Source organism: Pan paniscus, chromosome 12 (assembly GCF_029289425.2).
Source record: "Pan paniscus chromosome 12, NHGRI_mPanPan1-v2.0_pri, whole genome shotgun sequence".
Classification (NCBI taxonomy): Eukaryota; Metazoa; Chordata; class Mammalia; order Primates; family Hominidae; genus Pan; species Pan paniscus.
In genome coordinates this window covers 85,239,186-85,262,678 of record NC_073261.2, presented here as the reverse complement: position 1 = coordinate 85,262,678, position 23,493 = coordinate 85,239,186, and the positions used below count along the sequence as shown (strand labels likewise).

General features: G+C 34.9%; 1 long non-coding RNA gene and 1 pseudogene across 1 annotated transcript in view; one reads left to right on the top strand and one right to left on the bottom strand.

Moving 5' to 3' along the window:
• The first annotated feature begins 7,940 nt into the window (after window positions 1-7,940).
• Window positions 7,941-9,535, top strand: LOC100975721 (heterogeneous nuclear ribonucleoprotein A1-like; annotated as a pseudogene).
• A 7,384-nt stretch (window positions 9,536-16,919) lies between these two features.
• LOC134728655 (uncharacterized) overlaps window positions 16,920-23,493 on the bottom strand; it is a 382,161-nt gene continuing 375,587 nt past the window's right edge. The window contains exon 3 of the long non-coding RNA XR_010109303.1: window positions 16,920-17,561. This is a non-coding gene — a long non-coding RNA (uncharacterized LOC134728655). The remainder of the gene's footprint in view (window positions 17,562-23,493) is intronic.

Sequence of the window (23,493 nt, the reverse complement as noted above, 5' to 3'; positions counted from 1 at the left end):
GCAGAAAAGACATATTATTGAACATTTCAGCTTGCACCTGTTTAAAATAATCTGAAATATAAGTAAAAAAAGAAATCTAGCCAGCTGAACTTCCACATATCTTTTTATGAAAAATCATGTGTGTATTCAATAATTCTGTCCATTTTAAAATATTGTTATCTTTTTAAAATTGATTTTATGCGTTCTCTCTATATATTCAATATGAGCACTTTTTCAAAAATTTTTATAGCAAATATCTCTTCCATTCTATATATTTTTTCTATCTAATGCTGTCTTTTGATGAAGGAAGGCTCATAATTTTATTGACTACAATTCTTCAATTTCTCCCTTTATTGCTATTACTGTCCCTTGTTTACAAAAATCTTTACCTACCATAAAGACATGAAGAATTATACTTGTTACCTTATAGAAGCTGTGTTTATCTTTTTAATTTTTCACCCTTTTTCTACCATCCAACTAAACTGATTTTTGTGTGAAGTGAAAGATAGGGTTGAAAGTTTATTTTTTTTATACTGATACTGAGTAAACTCCTCACTATTTACTGAGAAGACATTATTTCCTCAATGTTTTATGATGGAACTTTGGTTGTAAATTGTAAATCACGTGATTGTGTAAATATGGGCCTATTTTTGAAGTCTCTATTTAGTTATTCTATTTGTCTTTCTTTGTGCTAATACAATTCTATACTGTCTTATTAATACAGATGTATAATAAATTCTGATTTCTGATAGTTTCTGTCATTTAGCCTTGTTCTTCAAAACAATGCCTCCAATCTAGAAGCCTAGTAGTTATCTGTGACTCTTATTTCTCTCATTTTCTGTATTCAACCACTAAAATCTATAGATTTTAGGATAAAGTTATCAATAATAAACTTTAAAATGACATTCTAATTATACTGTTGTAGCTAGTGTCTTGATTTACACCTAACTCAAAATTATCCCTTCCACCTTTTCCCCACACTCCTGCTTGATTTACTTTAGATTCTCATCATCTCTTGCCAGGACGCTTACAAGATGCTTCAAATTAATGCCCTATTTTCTCCTTCCTCATGAAAATCTTGTCATGACCTTCTCCTGTTGGTAGAAAAGATATTAAAATTTGGCTTTTGAGTGTATAAATCTGAATGCATATTCCTAGATAATAACTTGTTTCCTCACTTAGGAACCATTTCCTGCAAGTCTTTGTTGAAGGGCTACTGACCCATGCTATATCCACATAAAAAAGTTGTCACTATTTTGATTTTCTCTGCTTTACACAGCAAATTGTTGAAACTAAGCACTGACAAGCAAAAGATCCAGTGCTTTTGATTAAATTGGACTTTTGGCCACAATCAAGTTTGAATAATGTAGTTAATATGTTCAGGCTAGATTTCTTTTCAAAGTTGAAGTTTGCATTCTTTTTCTCATTTTTGTTATTTTTTGTTTTGTGATATAATTGGTCTTCATAACCTCTGGAGTGCCCAGAGAGAGGATAAAGTTATCAATAAGAAGCTTTTTTTTTTTGGAGGAGGAGCCTCTGTCACACAGGCTGGGGCTCAATGACGCTATCTCTGCTTACTGCAACCTCAGCCTCCCAGCTTCAAGCGATTCTCCTGCTTCAGCCTCCTGAGCAGGTGGCACTATAGGCGTGTGCCACCACACCTGGCTAATTTTTATATTTCTAGTAGAGATGGGTTTTCATCATGATGGCCAGGCTGGTCTTGAGCTCCTAATCTGAAGGGATCTGCCTGCTGTGGCCTCCCAAAGTACTAGGATTACAAGCATGAGCCACCACGCCTGGCCAATAATAAACTTTAAAATGACATTCTAATTATTCTATTGTCGTTAGCAATAAATTCCTGAGCCAGTAAATTGAGCAATGTAAAGATTTTCAGTCATTACATCAATTAACCTGCTTGAAAGCTTTGCACTAAACTTATCCTAGAGTATAGATGCTTGATATTCTAGTTCCAGAAATATAAGTGACCTAAGAATGCTAAACTGATAAATATAGCTTAATCTCTTTCCTGCATTGACAATAATATTATTAATGTCCTTGGTATTTATGTGGAGGAAGGATATTGAAAAGAGGTAATTTTTTTTTTAAGGGAGCGTTTCTCCTCAGTGAGCACATTCCTAATTCATGGATTCTAAAGTGTCACTCAAGGCAATCTGACCTGAAGGAGATCTGAAAGATGTTCATTAGCAGTGTTTACTAGCAGCTAAATGAAAAATACTTTATGGTCATTAGCACAAAGCATTAATGTGACCTAAATAAAGTAATCTTGATGGTCTTTGCTGTATTTGTGGAAATATTTATGACTTTTCCCTTTATGACCTTTGCTAGAATAATTGAGTAACAAAACTGACATTGATTAAAATCTTTTTTCCAATTGGCAGAGTTTCCAAATTTATCTGATGGAAAAAAACCAGTATATTTATGGGAACATCAATTTTCATTGCTTCACTCCCTCTTAATTGAGGAAAATTCCTGAGATGACACAGTGAACCCTCTTTGTATTCCAGCTGCAGGTATTTGTGTTAAATTAGTCTTACCTTACTCTTCCTCAAAGAAGAATAAATGCGCCAGATCATAGCTAAAGGCACTCAAGAAAACCAGCAAATTAAAAAAAAAAATCTCATTCACTATTTCTTTGATCATAGTCTTTAAATGGAAAGCAAAAGTCTCTTCTGCTCCTGTCAAATCAGTTGGAACTGGTTTGAAAGCCCCAAATTGAAGTTAATATACCCAAAACATCAAAGGCTAAATGAACTGTCTGAAAGTCTAACAGAATGTGATGATCAGCAGTGTCATTTTTCATGTCAGTCAGTCAAGTTACCTCTGCATGATACGCTGCAATGGCTGGAGTGCTTTATACTATCCTCCCACTCTTACCTGGTGACTATAAAATGTGTTATGGCACCTTTGGTAATGGTGGAACTTACAGAAGAAGTACACCCGTTATTTGCATGAATACATATGCTTATAAATATATCCTATAATGTTTATAAATAGGTAGAAACCCTAATTGTTTTCCTCTGTTAAAGCTTTTATTGGAGCTACATTCTCTCAGTGTGGTAGTCCTAAGTGGTTTATTGTATTGTTATTTTGCTTTATCCAGAAGTACTTCATGTTGCTTTGTAGAGTCATTCAGAGATCTGGTCTATCCAGTAAGTGTGCATGAGTTCAAATCTTGTATATCCGCTAACTCTCTGGATTTAGAAATATTCATTCATAAGATTAGGTCATCTGTTGTTATAAGTATCTTCCAAACAGAAATTTGGGACTTTTCCTGTAAGAACTCACTTTAAAAATAACAATAAATACATAAAGAATGTGATAAATGTCCTGTGGTCATAATTACTCATGCTCCGTAAGAGTCTCCTTAGTTTGTCCGTACACTTCTTTAGGAGCCACAGGACCTACTAAACACAGTAGTCTAGATATGATCTGATCAAAGAGGAACAGAATGGGACAAATATCCTTTTGGTCTGAAACTTTCAATGCAGCCTAAAATTTAAGATTATATTAGCTTCATTAGCAGCTCAATAAAATTCTTCACTCATATAAAAAAATCTTCTATTAGAAAATAGGTATTTTAAATTCAAGTTGCCCCTTTCCATACTCAGGAAAATGACTCAGTATCTAAATGTAGGGGTTTGCATTTATCCCTATTAAATTTCCTACTCATAAATTTTATAAACTTCAGCATAGGAATGGTATAGCACGAGCTCTTGAGTAAGACAGAGCTGAGATAAAAATTGCTTTTCAACCAATGAGTATGAGATTTAATTTTTATATTTCTTATGTATAAATGAGGATAACATCTACTTTGCTGAGTAGTTGTAATAATCAAATGAGATGCAGTGTATAAAGGTGCCTATTCAGCATATAATAGGTACTCCAATATGTGGTAATTAAAATTATGATTATCATTTCTGCTCAATGTCATTGAAACCTTGATTCTGTCATCTTATATTTAAATAGCCATATTATGTAGCCTCAGCCTCAAATTTCATAACTGTGCTTTATTTTGATCTACATTCAGGTCATTGACACAAATGTTAAAAAGGAAAAAATAAATGAGACAAGGTAGAAAACTTGCTGCAGTATAGACTATTCTAAGTTGAAACCTATTCATTAATCAATAATTGATGTATAAATGTTCAGCCAGATATGAACCAGCAAAATGTGGTGATTATTTAACTCCATATGGCCTACAACAAAAGAAACTTTGTCAAATACCTTTCTCAAATTCATACAAATGTGCATGCACATACACAAATACACACATAACAAATATGGGCACCATCATACTGACTTTTTTTTTCTTTTTTTTTTTTGTTTTTCAAGAGAGAGTTTCACTCTTGTCACCCAGGCTGGAGTGCAATGGTGTGATCTTGGCTCACTGCAACCTCTGCCTCCTGGGTTCAAGTGATTTTCCTGCCTCAGCCTCCTGACTAGCTGGGATTACAGGTACCTGCCACCATCCCTTGCTAACTTTTGTGTTTTTAGTAGAGATGGGGTTTCACCATCTTGGCCAGGCTGGTCTCGAACTTCTGACCTCAGATGATCCACCTACCTCGGCCATACTAACTTTAAGATGCAATATCAAACCATTATAGCAGGTCTTGTTATCATTAAGCCTATGCTAACTCCTTATAACTGCCAATCCTGCCACTAATTGCTCATGAAAGCTTTGTTTAGCTAGTTTATTCAGTATTTTTATTTCTGTCATCCACTATTTTTATCTTTTTGAAAATTGAAAGAACATTTTCTCACCTGATTTCCATGATGACATCTTGAGTTCATCTGTGATCACATCTTCAATGTGTAGTATCTGGAAGGATTTCAATTCTCTAAAGCCTAAAGACTTAAATTAATTCAAGGGAGCTTCTCACTCTCTTTTATTATCTTCCCAAACTATATCTACTCTACTTCCACAACTTTGGTTATATTATACCTCATTTCATTATTTTTTATTCACTCATCTTTCAGTTCATTGAATTATGCCATAATAATTCTAGAGCACAGAGATTTCTGAACTACTCCAGCATTATTTGTTGTTTATTGTTATTGTTGTTTTTGCTCTAAAGAGAGGAAGTCTTGCTATGTTACTCAGATCGAATTTGAACTCATGTTCAAGAGATCTTCCCGTCTCATGTCCAGAGTAGTTGGGACTACAGGCATGCATCACTGCACTCAGCTCCATTACTTGTTTATACCACTTATTCAGCAGCATAAATAATATAATGTGTAATATTGTACATTGGCTTTTCCCCTATATGTCTTATATTTAATTTTTATAACACGTGCTGTACTTTGATTGCAAACTATGATAAAAGGTAATTGTTAAGCGTAGTATGTAGTAAAAACACTGCTGCATTATGAATCAGATAATTGAATTCTGAAACCTCTAGTGTTATTGAAAAGCCCCATAACATAACTGGGCCTCAGTTTCTTGATCTATAAAATGTTGAATTTGGAATATGTGCACTTTAAATATCTCTTCAAGTTTTAAGTGCTACAACTAGTGCAATAGCCTGTAAGCTCCGTTAAGCAGGAGGCATGTGTCCTGTTCACTATCGGCTTCCTGGGTACTTATTATAGTGAATAGCACATATTCATTCATTCACTCAAGAAATTTTCATTGTGTGTAAGCCACACCTCGAGGGACTTGGGCTAAAGGAATAAACAAATTCCTTCCCTCATGGATTTTCTAGTGAGGGGAAATATGTAAACTGTATAATAGGTTAGAAGTTTATTAGTGTTACAGACAAAAATCAAGCAGGGAAGGGAAACAAGAATACCAGGGTTTGTTTTGCAAGCTTCAGTATGGTGGTCAGTGCAGGCCTCTCTGTGGAGGTTACATGTGAGCAAAGATTGGAAAGATAGGAGGGATGAGCCACCAGACATATGGAGAAAGAATATTCCTGGAATCAGGAAGAACCAATACAATTCCTGATGTTGTAATTAACCAAGAAGGAGCCAGAATGGCTGGAGCTGAAGAATATGTCAGAGAAGTAGCAGGGAGCTAGTGTGATGGGCCTCACAGCCATTGTGAAGAGGCTGGCCTTGACTTTATGTAAGATGGGGAGCCCTTGGATATATGAACTAAGAGATGGCATGATCTATACTTAGGGGGATAACACTGGCTGCTAGGTTGAAATTAGACTGTAAGGGGAACAAGGATAGGAGTTAGAGATGATGATGGCTTCGACAAGCAGCAGAGGCAGTGGGAAGTGGTAGTATTCTGGAAATATCTCAGGATAACAGGATTTTTTGAGTGAAAGAGAGAAATCAAGGGTAACTCCAAGTTTTTTTAATATATACTTTAAGTTTTAGGGTACATGTGCACAACGTGCAGGTTTGTTACATATGTATACATGTGCCATGTTGGTGTGCTGCACCCATTAACTCAGCATTTAACATTAGGTATATCTCCTAATGTTATCCCTCCCCCCTCCCCCCACCCCGCAACAGGCCCCAGTGTGTGATGTTCCCCTTCCTGTGTCCATGTGAAGCTGGAAACCATCATTCTCAGCAAACTATCACAAGGACAAAAAACCAAACACCACATGTTCTCACTCATAGGTGGGAATTGAACAATGAGAACACATGGGTAACTCCAAGATTTTAAGACTAACTGAAAGGATAGAATTACTACTATTTACAATATGGTAGAGCAAGTTTTTAGGGGAAGACCAGGAATTTAGTTAGAATATATTCAGTTTGACAGGTCTATTAGGCATCAATAATTGTTCAGTAAATGTATGTAGACTGATTATATCTAATGTACATTATATACTTTTTGCATATATCATATATAATAATAAAACTTCTAAGAACTGGTCCTCACTCTAGAAAATTTCTCCTCCCAGTGTACCAGTATTGGAACTTCCAGAGTACAATGGGTTGAAAAAAGAATTTCAGAATCTAGAGGAGTAGAGTATTTGATATGTAGTGATTGTCTATTATCATCACCCCAATACGCAAAGTTAAGGCAAATTTCCATTATATTTTCACAGTATAGATTGGCATCCACTTGAGACCAATAGTAATCAGAATGTACAATCTGCATATATTTCTTTCTTTAGAATTACAATGGGTAAAATAACTGCTGTTTGTGAAAGATTTTGAGAACTTTTCAAATGTTTGAAAACATCTTACAATTTCAAAAAGGACAAAAGCTGTTATAAATAGTAAAAAATAATTATTGTTTTTCATTATTGAATTAAGCATAATAATTTTTAGTAAAGAGATGTTTTCCTAGACCTAGGTCTTCAGTCATTAGATGGTCATGTTCATACACGATCTCAAATCATCTCAGTATTGGTAATGACAGTTGATATGTTTGTATGTAAGTTAGCACAAATATATATATAAATAAACACAATGTAGAATTATACACATGTGCATGTATGTATGTATGTATATGGAATCAGTGCATTACAGAAGCTTTTTAAAGTAGGTTTTAGGTTTTATTTATTTTGTGTATGTCTGTGCTAAATATTTCCTTGAAAGAAAACATTATAGAAGTTCAGGCTGTTTTCATCCAGAAAGTGTGTGGGGGAAGAGGGTATTATAAAAATTATAAATAAAATCAAACTTTTATAGTGTATCTCAATAGAAATTACCCAAAATAAATTATCGCAAAGTTACCAAGAAAAAACATTGTATTGTCACTCAACCTTAGTAAGTTTTGACAGTTAATATTTTTGTTTCTTCAACTTTTTCTTGGGATACTTTACTGTGCTTTCTTTATTCAAATGAAATGATCATATCATGTCTATTTAATATATTTTTCACATCCTCTGATAATAGTAAAAATTCTTGTGTTGTGTAAATATTTATAATACATTTATTTGCTTAAAATACTTTCATAGCCTTTCTGTCCATGGATGCCGCCGAAGAAGCATGGTTAAAATCTCTCTTCTCTCTGCCATCAGGTCTAAGTCTGAGTCTCCTAAAGAGCCTGAACAGCTGAGGAAGCTCTTCATTGGAGAGTTAAGCTTTGAAACAGCTGATGAGAGCCTGAGGAGCCATTTTGAGCAGTAGGGAATGCCCATGGACTGTGTGGTCATGAGAGATCCAAACACCAAGTGCTCCAGGGGCTTTGGGTTTGTCACATATGCCACTGTGGAGGAGGTAGATGCAGCCATGAACGCAAGGCCACACAAGGTGGATGGAAGAGTTGTGGAACCAAAGAGCGATCTCAAGAGAAGATTCTCAAAGAACAGGTGCCCACTTAACTGTGAAAAAGATATTTGTTGGTGGCATTAATGAAAACACTGAAGAACATCATCTAAGAGACTATTTTGAACAGTTTGGAAATATTGAAGTAACTGAAATCATAACTGACCAAGGCAGTAACAAAAAAAGGGGCTTTGCCTTTGTAACCTTTGATGACCATGACTCCATGGATAAGACTGTCATTCAGAAATACCATACTGTGAATGGCCACAACTGTGAAGTTAGGAAAGCCCTGTCAAAGTGAGAGATGGCTAGTGTTCATCCAGCCAAAGAGGTCGAAGTTGTTCTGGAAACTTTGGTGGTGGTCATGGAGGTGGTTTCAGTGGGAATGACAACTTTGGTCATAGAAGAAACTTCAATGGTTGTGGTGGCTTTGGTGGCAGCCATAGTGGTAGTGGATATGGTGGCAGTGGGGATGGCTATAATGGATTTGGTAATGATGGAAGCAATTTTGGAGGTGGTGGAAGCTACAATGATTTTGGCAATGACAACAATCACTCTTCAAATTTTGGACCCGTGAAGGGAGGAAACTTTGGATGCAGAAGCTCTGGCCCTTATGGTGGTGGAGGCCAATACTTTGCCAAACCATGAAACAAAGGTGGTGATGGCGGTTCCAGTAGAAGCAGTAGCTATGGCAGTGGCAGAAAATTTTAATTAGGAAACAAAGCTTAGCAAGAGAGGAGAGCCAGAGAAGTGACAGGGAAGCTACCGGTTGTAATAGATTTGTAAACTTAGCCAAGCACAGTGGTGGCAGGGCCTAGCTGTTAAAAAGAAGAAATGTTTTAGAAAAATACTCATGTGTATGGGCAAAAAACTCGAGGACTGTATTTGCGACTAACTGTATAACAGGTTATTCTAGTTTCTGTTCTGTGGAAAGTGTAAAGCATTCCAACAAAGGGTTTTAATGTAATTTTTTTTTTTTTTTGCACCCATGCTGTTGATTGCTAAATGTAATAGTCTGATTGTGGTGCTGAATAAATGTCTTTTTTTAAAAAAATTTTTCATAGTATACTTGGTCTTTTGGAAATGTTTAAGAATATTAATTATTATATTATTAACTATATGGTATTATAATATTTTGCAAGACAAACACTGGATATATTTTATGAAACTATGAGAATTCATTTCCATGGTTTTCCACTCTTATAAAATATGTCACTCTTCATAAGAAGGAACACTGTATGAATGCTTACCTAATGCCAGCACAATGCAAATATATAGTAAACATACTGATATTTACCCAAAGCAGTAAGATTCAATTTTAAATAATGAATTCAACAGACAGAAACTTTCTAGAGAAGGCATTTTAGCAATAGAACAAAATTTATTTTAAAAATAATGCGCAGGCTAATTTACCAAGTAAGTAGAATAGAGGGCAGTTGAAATGTGTTTTCACTTATGTCCTGGAATTACTTAGTTTCTAAAGTCAGAACCCAAGAGTAAGGGAGGTGGAAAGGATTCGAACACTACTACATTTCTTGGCTTCATATCACTTAGTGTTATCAAATAATCATCTTTACTCAAGAACTGTAATGTATTAAAAATACACTCTGTAGCTCTGTGCTAGACGTTTTACGGAAGTAATTTCTTTTAATCCTATATGCAAATATGTACCCTTCTGTTTCTATGCACCTGCTTATAGGAACTGTGCATCTCCAAATGTTCACATAGACAGGCCAGAGGAACTATTCAAGGTTACATGGACCTGGCATTTGCACATAATACAGTGCAAGTGTTCTCAACTTTTTTGAACCCTCTCCCTTTACTTCAAATTCTATTTTACACAGATTGGTATTGCTTTGGTTTAAATCGAGTGTGGGTAAGGAGTAAATTAGTTCACCACCCAACCTCTCCCTTCCTTCAACCTTTGCCTATCTCAACCAAGCTTCCCACCAAAATTAATGGCAGAGGGCTTTTTTTTTTTGATGGAGTCTCACTCTGCAACCCAGGCTGGAGTACAGTGGTGCGATCTCAGCTCACTGCAACCTCTGCCTCCTGGGTTCAAGATATTCTCCTGCCTCAGCCTCCTGAGTAGCTGGGACTACAGGCGCCAGCCACCATGCCCAGCTAATTTTTTGTATTTTTAATAGAGACAGGGTTCCACCATGTTAGCCAGGATGGTCTCGATCTCCTGACCTCTTGATCCGGCTGCCTCGGCCTCCCAAAGTGCTGGGATTACAGGCGAGAGCCACCGCAACCGGCCTAGTGGCAGAGTTTTAAAAACAGTGGTATAGGGCAAATATCTCCTGCTAAGCTAGTCAGCTTCTAAATAGTATTCCCTTTCAGTCTTAATGTCTATCATTGTAAATTAAGAAAACAAGTTGATTATCTTAATTATGTATCATTCTCCAATTTGAACTTCAAAACATCCTATGTGTCAAGTCAGTTACGTATAGCTGAGTAAACATAGTGGTTTAGAAAATTGATAGTCTTTAAAACAAATTGATTAGAGAACTCAGAACCATCAAGTGAAAAACCAGAGTTGGAACTCCAACTATTTTACTCCATATCCCATGCTTTTGTTGTCAATATATAGAAAACTACAGTAAGGTAAGTCATCAATAAGTTGGTCTTCTTTATAGTCAACTCACACTGGATGAAATTCTCAGTGGTAAAAACCCCTTTAAAATACAAGATATTTCCTAAGACAAAAGTAAAGCAACAGGACATAATAATATGCCTATGCTATTGGCTACTGTAACAAGTGACCACAAGTTGGGCAGCTTGAAACAACACAAATTTCTTATCTCACAGTTCTCAGTGTCAAAAGTCTGAAATGGGTCTCACTAGACTAAAACTGAGGTGTTAGCAGGGCAGATTTCTTTCTGGAGGTTCGAGGGATGGATTCATTTACTCACCTTTTTCAGCTTCTTGAAGCTGCTAGCATTTCTAGGCTCCTGGTCCCCTACCACCTCCAAAGCCAGTGATGGCCAGTCTAGTCACCTCATACTGCCTCACTCTGAGACTACCTCTTCTGCCTCCCCTTTCCACATTTAAGAACCCTTGTGATCACATTCATCCTACTTGGATAACCTAGAATAGTCCTTATCTTAAAGTTGGTTAATTAGCAACCTTAATTCCATCTGTGACTTTACCTTCCCTTTGCTACTGAGCATTGCATATTTTCAGGTTCCAGGAGAGAGGATGTGGGCATCTTTAGGGGCCATTTCTTTTCTGCCTACCACAGTGCCTGAAGAAAAAAATGAGTGAATAGGAGGAAGGTGCTTGGTCTGCGTGGAGATGAGAAACGTGAAGCAAAGGCAGTGGAAGAATCATCAGTGTTTATCTAACAAAGTCTATAGGTAGAGACACCAGATTAGGGTAATGCAAACTTTACTACACAGCCCTCTAATCACTACACAGGCACATCCTGTGATGACAGAGATCACCAGGATTTTCCATGGCCTAACATACCCTTTAGCCCAGTTTCCTGTGCTCTGAGTTCATGCAGTAAGTCATCTTAAGGCTCTGAATTCAGGTTCTTAGAAATCATGATTCCAGGAAAGGCATGTGCCACATCAGAGAGTGAAATACATTCAGGAGGAAAAAACATCTACCATCTCTATGTTTTAATATTCTGCTTTGTGCACACATATCCTGCAAAATTGAGGGCCTGATTAATTTGGAGTCTGCTTATAAAGGTGATTTTCTGGAACTTCAGTCCTCAGACCAGACTCTGAATTAAATCCACTGTCCAAGAAATTAGCATGCTGCAAAAGCCAAGTAGCTATTTTATGATGCTCTGTGATATATAATTGGTTACTTTTTGTCTGCTATTTTATCTTAGTAAATTTCTAAGGTTTTTCAAGCAACATTATCCTAACTTAGATGTCGGTGCTTATTTACAATTAATCAGAATAGAATGTAAAATATTAGTGAAATAAAAATATAAATCAAAGAGAAAATAGTTTGATCTGTACATGCTTTATTTATGCTGAGCTTTAGAGACACACAGTGTTAATATGAGGCAAAACACACTTTGTATTGACTGTGCAGCTTTTAAATGAGAAAAGTACCTTAGTTTTAATTTTGAAGATTAACTATGTTTGAAGACTAGTGACTCTCTTTTAACGTTGTCAAATTACATTTTTTCACTAAAACGACATAGCCTAAAAGATTGTTATAGCAAGAAAAATTTTACACTTGATTTTTTTCCTGCAAATCAAGGGCCCTTTTAAATGTGATCTTTACTTAATTGTATTATTTTTGCTATTTTTAGTATTTTTTTTTGAAAATTTACCTCCATTATTAAAAGGGAGAAAAAACAAAAAGAGGTACAGGTTTCCATTATACCCATTATCAAAGTTATATCATCGCTTCTCTTCTAGCTTAGGTATCTTCACCCTTCTGGCTTGGAATCACTAGGATCCAGTTCAAGAAGGATGCATGAAGCTTGTGAAGTAGTGTATTTTGTGGATTTTTTGTTTACGTGTTTTTAGAATTTTATTTTCATTTCTCTCCAAGTAATACGTAGATTCTTCTCCTTGTACCCAGGTGCCTGTTACAACCTGGTGACCATTCAAATACTTATAAAGTCAATATCCCATGTCTTTGGCGCTCCTTCCCTGGATTCCAGATCAAAGCAAACTGTCCTTTATGCTTACAAATTCATTCAATACACAAAAGGATTGTAAAAGCATAGTGGATATCTCTTCTCATATAGTATAGTTACTTTATCAGCATCAGTATCAAATGGGAGTTTGTTACAAATGCACCATCTTGAGTCTCACTCTAGAACTCTGAATAAAAATCTGCATTTTAACAAGAACCTCAGAGTGATTTTTGAGCTCACTAATGTTTCAGAAGGAATAGAGATAAAGACTTGGTCTTGAGATTTGTTTTCAATATTTTATCCAAATTTTCTAATTTTTGACACTAAGTGGTTTATACTCCTTATCACCATTTTAATATAAGAAAGCTTTCTAATTATACCCATTTTTTAAATTCTAGATATTGTCATTTTGTATTTTCTTGCTAGTTTTTTTTCTCTTTCTCTTTAACTTTGATCAGTTTCTCTAGAAGTTTATCAATCTTTTTCAGGAACCAATATTCCATTTAAAAAAATGTTTCTTCATTATTGGCCTTAGCATTAATTTTGTTCGTTATTTTTCTTCATCATTGACCTATAGATTGATTTTGTTCTTTTTTATGTGTATTTTATTTTTCATTGACATATACTAATTGGGCATGTTATGGGGTACAATATGATGAGATCTTATTGTTTATTATTATTTTTCTACCTGCTTAAAAAAATTCACACATTTCTACCTTCTTATGGTGGTTATTTAGATCACTGCTTTTCTACCCAGGCATTTTCCTTTCTACTACAGGCACTTAAATCTAAAAATTTTACTCTAAACACCATTTTAGCAGAACACTAAAAAGATCTTCTAATTTTTCTTTAGATTTCTTCATTGAGCCACGGATTATTACAGATACTCAGAATATATGTCTTTTCTACTGATTTCTAAATCAATGTTGTTGTGCTCAGAGAATATACTCTGTATTATTTTGATTCTTTGATCTTATGTTTTATGACAAAGCATTTTGTCTATTTTGGTGAATGTTTAATGCACACTCGAAAATAATATATATTCTTCAACTGTTAGATGTAGTGTTCTATCAATGTCAATTAAGATTTATAGCTGTCCAAAAATATCATGTCTGCATTGATTTTTATGAGTCCTATCCATTTTTGAGAGGGTAGTGTTAATATTTCCAATTGTTTGTGCATTTTAATTTTTCTTTTACGTTTATTAATTTTGCTTTTGTATTTTGAAAGTCTATTATTGTGAGCACACAGATTTTTGATAATATTTTTGGTCATGAAGTACACTAGACTTTGATGTTAATATACTTACTTCTACTTTCTTATGCTTAGGGTTCTCAAAGTGAAGTTTCCTCAAGCTCTTATTTTAATGCAGTCTTTGTCTTTTTTATTTAATATTCCTTTTAGATGGCATATAGGCAGACCTTGTTTTTTTAATTCAGTCTTATAATCAAAGTCTTTTAATTGGAGTGTTTCTTTTCTTTCCATTTATTCTAAGTATTGATATTTGTTCCAAATACTAATATATATTTTGTTCTGCAGATCTTTATCTGCCCTTTTTTGATGAGTAATATGTTTTTCTAGTATTTTATTTGTATTTCCTTTACAAATTCTTGAGATATCCTTTTTATAACATTTCTCTCTTTGACTTCCCTAGAGATTACTGTATGCATGTTTTGCTTATCTACAGTCAAACAATGTGTAAAATTTGCAACAGCGTAATCCCATTTAACATTTTCCTGTCCTTTGTGCTCTTCTTACGTCTTCTAATTATGTTTTTAATGCTACAATACAATATTGTTCCTTTTCTGCTTTAAATGATAACCCTTTAGAGAAATTTTAAATTTTAAACATTTCATAGTATGTTTGTGTACATGTGTGTAATCTTCCCTTCCGCCTAGTATTCTTTCAGAAAATTTAGGTCCATTCAAAAGTAAGGGCTTTTAAAAACACATTTATATACTATCCACAGTGTTCCATGCCTTGATACTTTTAATTTTATATGTGTCAGAAACTTTGCATATATTGTACTAGCCTGTTGTCACACTGCAAATAAAGACATACTCAAGACTGGGTAATTTATATAGGAAAGAGGTGTAATGGACTCACAGTTCAGCATGGCTGGGTAGGCATCATAATCATGGCAGAAGGCAAAGGAGACGCATAAGCTCTGCATCAGTTTTAAATTCAAGAGAGACTTGTAATTCAAAGTTAAGAAAATATGTTATATTTTGATTAACCTATAGAAGAGAGAAATATCTTCGTGAAACATGATTGGGAATTACAGCACATTGTTAAAAAACAGTTAAGAATACGAAGACAAAGTGTACCCTAGATATTTATTTTGCTCAGTATATATCCTCTCTTAAATGGGTTTTTAAATTTTTATAAAAAATTTATCTATTTACTTATTTTGCCCAGTCTGGAGTGCAGTGTCAAGATCATAGCTCACTGGAACCTTGAGCTCCTTGGCTCAATTGATCCACCTGCCTTGGCTTCCCAAAGTACTGGGATTACAGGCATGAGCCACCATGCCTGACCTGGTGTTCTTTACATTGATAAGCCTTGATATTTTAATAAAGATTACTATTCTGATAAAAAAGTGTAATTAAATGGAACTATAAGAATTTCTCTACCTATTAAATTTAGTTATTTGGATCATGAAGCGCAATATACATAGAAATTTTAACTAAATGATTAATTTTAAAAAATGCATGGCTGTTGATGGGTCATAAACTTTGAATTTTACCCCACTGTAGAGTGGGAAGAACATTCTAAAGATAGGCCTCCACAACATGTGGCATATGATATCTAGCAAACACCCTCCTAGCATGATGTCTGTAGCATGCAAAAAGACCAATAATTATTTTGTTAAGTAAACAAATGGATACTTAATACTACCACTACAGTTATACAGTCATCTGCCAGAGATATTATTGAAAAGATTCCTAAGGGAGTAGAAAATTGGGGATGACCTTTAAAGTGCATTGAACCTCTAAAAGTATTTGATTCTATACCTTCAATATATTGGCACTTGTATGTCACAATACCTTGCTGATTTTCACTTGTGTAGGAAAATGATGCAGTTTCAACAGAATAGCATTCTGACCCAGTTATTCTCTCATTCTGAAGAATTCTTATTTTATTATTAGTAGAACTAATTTAGGTAGGTGTGTGTGGAGACATACAGGCTTTGAAAACTGAATTGATGACACTTGACAGAAAGTGAAGTCTACTTCATTGCAAAAATGCAATTAAAATAAGCGTTACTAAATTAGAGCACAATCCCAAACAAGTCTCAGACAATGAAATTTTAGTTGCGGAAAATGACACATATTATTATTTTGTGTAACCAGACCCCTTCTTCCTGACTATTAAAGTTGTGTGAGTTGGAGTCACGTATTGCCTGTTGCCTCAAAACTATTTTTATTAGCTTTCTATCACCCCATTAAATGAGAGTCCAGTTAAATTTGATATTGCTCTAATAATTTTTTTATCATGCTGGCAACTTGATTTATTACTTTATCCTTTGTTATTACATTTTCCATACTTTATTGCAAAAATAATAAAACAATATTCTGGACAAGTGTTATTAAATTTTAAATGACATCTTTGCTTTCACAGAAATGATTTAAATGGCAACATTTATTTTTTAATTGCTTATGAAGAAGCATTTTTTCCTTTTGTTCATAACTAAAGGAGAATTTGTGGATCATAAACAAGTTTTTCTTATTATTTCCTCTTTCCTATTACCTACCTTCTCTCTTCTCATCTGATTGTTCTACTTCCTCCCTCAAGGCACTTTCAGTCCACTAAGTTCTAAGGCAATATTTTCTACTTATGATAAATTTAATGCTGCTTTGCCCTCAAGCACTTGACACAGATAATTTGCTTTATATCATAAGGTTTGAATAAGAGAGTTTATATATTCAGTATTTATTGAGTATCCACCATATGAAAGATAATGGTTGATGGTTAAACAAGGAGAGTAGAAAATAGATTAAAGCAATGGTTGGCATATAAGGGAAAACATCTGCTATGCTTCTTTCTATTAACAGCTACATGGGATATCAAAATAAGAATTGAAAGTCAGTGTTTGAAAGTTTGGTTATCTCTTAGTGCTGGTTTTACAAGAATATCCACTTTAGCTATATATAATGTCATATATATATATATGGATAGAGGCAGCTCACTGAGCCTCTGCAAGGACTCAAGACTTTTTAAGACTAGAGATTCCAGTTCCTAGATTAGACTGTGGGCTACTCCAGTGGAGACCTTCCAGCAGCCACCTCCAAGCTCAAACCCTGGGACTCCCAAAGCCAGCTCCAGCCATAGGATGCTCTGACAGCCAGACCTCTCTTCATCATAACTTGTATCTTCCCAGATAAATTCTACCCAGCATCCTTTTTCTCACATCACTGTCACCTGAATCAGACTCTTATGTGCATTTGTCTAATTGAAAGAGCCTTGGACCTTTTCCTAAAATCTGTTTTGAAGGACATTATGAAAAGAAGAGCTTCTAGCTTGTGTAGGCAGGACGTCTAATGTACCAAATTCCTCTAATGCAACATTAGTGTTCAAAAGATGTCAAGCCAAGCACAAATATTTAAATAGCCACTGGAGATCCCAAAACACACTTTCGAGAGCATGCTTAAAGAACTTATTGGCCAGGCGCAGTGGTTCGTACCTGTAATCCCAACACTTTGGGATGCTGAGATGGGAGGATCACTTGAGGTTAGGAGTTCAAGACCAGCCTGGGCAACATAGTGAGATCTCACTTCTACAAAAAAAAAATAAAAACTAATTTAATATCAATATTGTGACTAAATAATATCACAAACCTGTCACCTAGCAATCACATAAAAAGCAATTAGTGATGACAGAGAATTTTTAATCAAGGAAGAAAATAATACCATCTAAGAAAAAAATAACTTCAGGAAAGGAAGTGGGAGCCAAGATAAAGTAGTGCCAGTAGAGAATACTTTGTCAAAACTATTTTTTTTTCTGCAACAGAAATATCAAGCATATTGTTTGGTCATAATGCCTTAACCTCTTCTTAGTGAAATGCATTCAACTAAAACTTTAAGTTATATATCATAAAACTTGACTTCACTTCTGTAATGGAATTCTGTGGGAAGAAATCATTAACCTGATTGGCATTTGCTTTATGGTTCATGATTTCGGGAATTTGAGGTGTGTCTGAAAACGCAAGCCATTTTCAACACATATCCAAGTGTGCCACACAGCTCTTTACTACCTGTCAACAGTTTTACATAAAGGAAGCAAGGCTAAGGGTTCTTTTAATTGCTGCTGCAAAGTGACTAGGCACTGAATATATTCTATTCAGCAGCAGAAACTAAAAACCTTGTCAAAATCATGCTGTTTTGGAGACAGGCTGAATGACTTCCACAGCATCAACAAAAGCCACAGCATGAGGGCAGCGGATCTACTGTGCTTAAGAAAACCCAATCCATCTGACCTGGGAGATGCCATAAAGACCCATCAGCCCCTGGTAATCCCTGGATATATTGGCATGGCATGCTGCTCCCCTCCATAACACTTATCAAAGGGGGTCCAAGTAGGCACTCTGCTGGCGTAGTTTCTAAATACTGCAGGAAGCAGAGTACAAAATAAAAAACAAACAAAAAACAGTGCTATAGCATGGATAGAAGCAAGGAAACAAAGGAAAAAGCACATTTGAGAAATCTGTGATTTTCAACCACCATCATTACAACTAGAGTTTGACTTTGCTATTAATTAATGTTTGCTCGTAAGCTTTTATCTTTTCTTCCACTGCCGACATTCTATTATTCTCTTTTTGATGGTTGATATTTGTCATGAAAAGTTCTCAGAAAGCAATATAAAGGATTTTGTCCTAATTGTTATTTTTTTTAAACCAGGATTTCACCAGTCTTATTATCAATATAGACGTCAGCAAACCAGGTCAGAATCAGCATGGACTTAGCTTGGTAAGATTTTTGTTCTTATTCTATTTAGATATCTAAGCCAGGAGAAGGGTTTGAAACCTGGCTCTGTTGCCTTTTTATTCTATTTTTAGTGTATGCTTTGTATTTCTGAGCTTCAGTTTCCCAACTACTTAATGGAAACAAACAAAATAAAATAAGTAGTTAGTGTTCAAGGCTGTTGTCAGTATTAAATAGGGAAATAGTTCTGAAGGCACCACCGGTAATGCTTGAAACAGTGTAATGAGTCAGCAAACATCAGCTAGATCTAGGTGCATTTCATTATGGAATCTGCATAAATAGCAAACATAATATGTATTGAAATTAGAAAACTCCATCAAACTGTACTTCTCACATAAGCCAAAAGTATATTTTAAATTTTGTATTCCCATGTTGCATTTTCTGTTTGAAAATCAATTTTCTATTTGAAACTGAGTGGCCATTATCTTTTTACTACATTCTCTGGGCCTTCATCATAATATGCATAGTAGAGTTGAATTTAAATGAATTCTGATTTCAATCACATTCAAAAGGACTTTCATGAAGGAATCATTTTGAATATGTATGATAAAAACATTCTAAGAAGAACATATATCCCTTTTTTAGGTGAGAATTCTCATTATGCTTTAAATTATTTTTAAAATATATATGATACACAGTTATATAATGTGTTTTGCTATTCTTGATATGGTAATATAATGAAGATCTGTATAAAATTTTATTCATCATATGGCAAAACAATTTCATTGGAGAAGGAAGGAATAATGATTTCTGAGAGATTTTAGTTTGACTTCTGACAGTTCTAAAGCTCCCGGTAATAATGAACGATTGCTAGTTTAAATATTGAATTAATGCTTAAGGATAATGTTTGCCAAATGAAAACTTAAGTGACTGAAATGAATTGAGTTTCTTCTGACTAATTTTTGTCCATTGTCAGTTAAGATGTGAATCTGTAGACCTGAATACCTGTTGAGATAAAATGATCATGGGCACTCACACCAAGACAGAGGTAAGCTGCGTGCCACGGGCTGCAATCTATTACGTAATTACATTTTTTAACATAAAATATTCATGTTACTTCAATTAAATATCATATTTGTCATTTTCATTTTCCTGCACTATTTTTGCCTTCTGTTTCCATTTTCATTTTAGGTTTGACATGAAAATGAAATAGCTACTGATTTATGCAGTAAGAGTGGCATCATTTTAGCAGTAGGAGAAACAAGGTCTATGGTGTTTGATATGAAATTTACAAATAGACGGCAAAGCTGGAATATTGATTTTTCAAAAGGTAAATAAAAAATGGAATCAGGAACTCTGAGCAAGATGATAAGAGCTGGGCTTTAAAAAATATTTAAATCAAAAAAGGTTGAAGCTGAAGAAAGCCTGTAGTACATCTAGTCCAGCGGTCAGCTAACCTTTTTTGTTAAGGGCTAGATAATAAAAATAATGGCCTTGTAGGCCATATGGTCTCTGTCACAACTCCTCAACTCTGCCATTGTAGAGGAAAAACAGCCATAAACAATATATCAATGAATAAATGTGGCTGTGTTCTAATAAAAGTGTGTTTACAAAAACAAGTGGTAGACCAGATTTGGCCTGTGAGCTACAGTTTGTGGACTCTTGGTCTAATCTGCTCTATTTTAGAAGAGGAAAATCAGGTTCACAGGAATTACGTGACTTATTTAACTAAAATCCCTAAAAACAGTATCAGAGCTCAAGTTGCAGCCAACCTTCCATGTATAATCACCTATTTTTTTCTCTTATATCATTGTTACATAAATGAGTCAAAAATTGTCTCTGTGTATTGGCCCCCTATGTCGTTTATTCCTTCATTGCAGGCTGAGAGCTGTTAGCTTAAAAGCCTACTGGCATGAGATTCATATTTTTGCACATTTAGCGTTTTAAAAATAAATAAGCAAATGTTTTGCCTTACAGAGACTGCTTTGCATAGCCCAGGAACCTTACCCAACAATTGTTACCTGTTGATAAAATAGGTCTTTTCAGTGGAAAGGCCCCAGATCACTGCTACCTTTCAGAGTCCTCTGACCCATAGACTTCCTGCTTCCTTAAATATCACGAGGACATTTAAGCCCGTCCTCAGATTCCTCTCTCCTGTAGGAGTTATCTTACCTCTCTGAGCCACCTCCATTTCTGAGTAGCAGACCCCTACACCTCAGCCTCTGGAAACATGCCTTCTGAAAGCAACTCCCCCTACTTGTCAACCTGCCAGGCATTGCCCAATAGAGCTTGGTGTGCTACAGCCTGTCATTGTCATATTTTCACCTTGGCCAGCCCCCAAGTCCATCAAACCCCTATAATCTTGATTCATAAAAAGCAAACAAAACAAGAAAACAAAAACATTTAAATTATCTTTAGATTTTTTTTAAATTTCCCCAATAGACATTTTGTTAACTAAGGGAGATTACTTCTATATTTTGCTATAAAATAAAAATAAATACTAGCTGAGTAGATTAGGATTAGCATTCAGAAAATTTTCATTCTTTTTGCCCACCATTACATAGGATGACTATACTTCCTATCACATTTACTTAGAGCTTAGTCATGTGGCTTGCTCTGGTCAATAGAATGTTAGTAGAGGTAACATGAACAGAGGCTTGAAACATGCTTGCACAATTTAGCCAGGTATTTTGACTCCTGCCTTTCACCATGAAAGGAACATGCCTTGGGCAGTCACTGGGTAAGAAGTCTGAGACTAATAGATAGGACTGGACCTAAACCAAACAGAGCACAGCCGAGATCACCTGAATCAAAGCTAACCCACCAATGGTTGAATGCCACAAACTTTTATGATTATATATCATGAAACATTATTATATCAATAGCTAACTGCATAAAAATTGCTACCAAGAAGTATAGTGCTGCTATAACAAAAATCTAAAACATATGTTATTGACTTGAGACCGTAGAGAGGTGAAGAAACATAGAAGGTTGAAAAATAGTGACTCATGTTACATGGTGGTGAAATATTTGGTAAAAGTGCTACCTAAAACAATCTGAAAACAGGAAATGTACCCAATACTTTCATAAAGTCAGATGATGAGGCTTTGAAAGTATGTTGAAAGTGTGAGGTTTGAGAGGCTGCAGCTTGTTGCATTTGTTAAAGTGATCCAAAAAAGTGATGAAGCTCAGAATAATATTGACTGACAAGATAATTTAGAAGGAAAATAAAGAGCTTATAAATTTTAGTGCCAGAATATGAAAGCGTTTTTCAGAAAATCAAAGGCATGTCATTTAAACATAGCTACAGGGAAAAGACGAAACCCAGGATACAAACAGTAAGAAATGGGCTCAAGGTAAAGACCAAATCAAGAGCGTGGCTGCAACTCCATCTGTTAACACTCTTGGAAATATTTAGTTAGTGTCTAGTAGACCTTTCTCCTAGACGTAAATGCGCTCAGAAAGATTAAATACCTGTTACTCAGAAACTTGCACCCAAATCACCTGAAATTAAGTATATAGAGAGTTTTATCTAAAAAAGATTTATGGAGGTGGCTTTTGCCAAAGAAATTGATCAATATTTGAAAAAGAGATGTACTAGCAAAAGCACTGCCAACCAGGTCTAAAAAACCAAAATGTTTGAGATTCAAAAATATATCTGGTTTTCAATGTTGTAAAGGAAGAGAACAGATTGGAAAGTTTTTTTTTGGCTGCCAAAAAGGTCATACTTTTCCATTTTAACTCTACAGATGTGGCCAAGGGGGATAATGGAAAAGGAAGTACATCCCAAAAGTGGGGTCAAGAGCTAGAGAGAGCAATGGACTTGGGTACCATCCTCAGGTAGCAAAACTAGAGCTAGTTAAGGCTTATCCCTGGGGCAGGAGGACCTGGCAGCATCTTCACAGCGGAATTTCAGAATTCGTATGGTCATCTGGCTCCTATGTGTGTCCCACTTTTCATCATTTTTTAAACTAAACGTTAAAAAAGGATAACTGGAATTAACAAAACATGTAGACTTGAATATAAACATAAGAAATACATGTCAAAATTTCTAGAATGCAGATGCAGCCACAGAAGTGAGAAGTGAAATTATACTCTTAAAAATATTCAATAAAACAAGATGAAAAATAAATGATTTTAGCAATCAGCCTACAAAACTATCCTTAGAACAAAAGGCTTGTTTTACTCAGCTTGCCTATGAGATCAATTCATGTTGTAGTTCTTTCATTTATATTTCTGTGCTGAATTCCATTGAAGAATAAGCCACAATTAGTTTACCAGTTCTTCTGTGGATGGGAACATGAATTGCTTCTAATATTTAGTTATACATAAAGCTGCTATGAAAATCCAGACACAATTATTTTCGTGACTGTGTTTTTTTTCTCTAGTATTTATAAAAATTGCATTACTGGGTCAAATGGTAGGTGGAGTTTTAACTTTGTAAGAAATTGTCAACCCTTTTGCCAAAAGTACCATTTACATTCCAAGCAGCTTCAAGTATTTGAAAGGAGAAACAACCTCAATACTTTTTGGTGAGGGGTATGATTGCATGCCAATAACATAATCAGAAAATGTTTTAAAACCAGTAAAAGTTTACAGTTTTAAGTTCAACATCTTAAAATGCAGCTTTTCTATGTACCAGGGTCTAGGAGTTATAAAAATATAATGAAAGCATTCCATTACAAAAATAATAAAACCACATATTTTAAAGTATAATAAAAGCATTTAACAAGAAATATGTAAGTATCATATGAGTGAAATCATGAAACTTTAGTGAAGAACATAAAA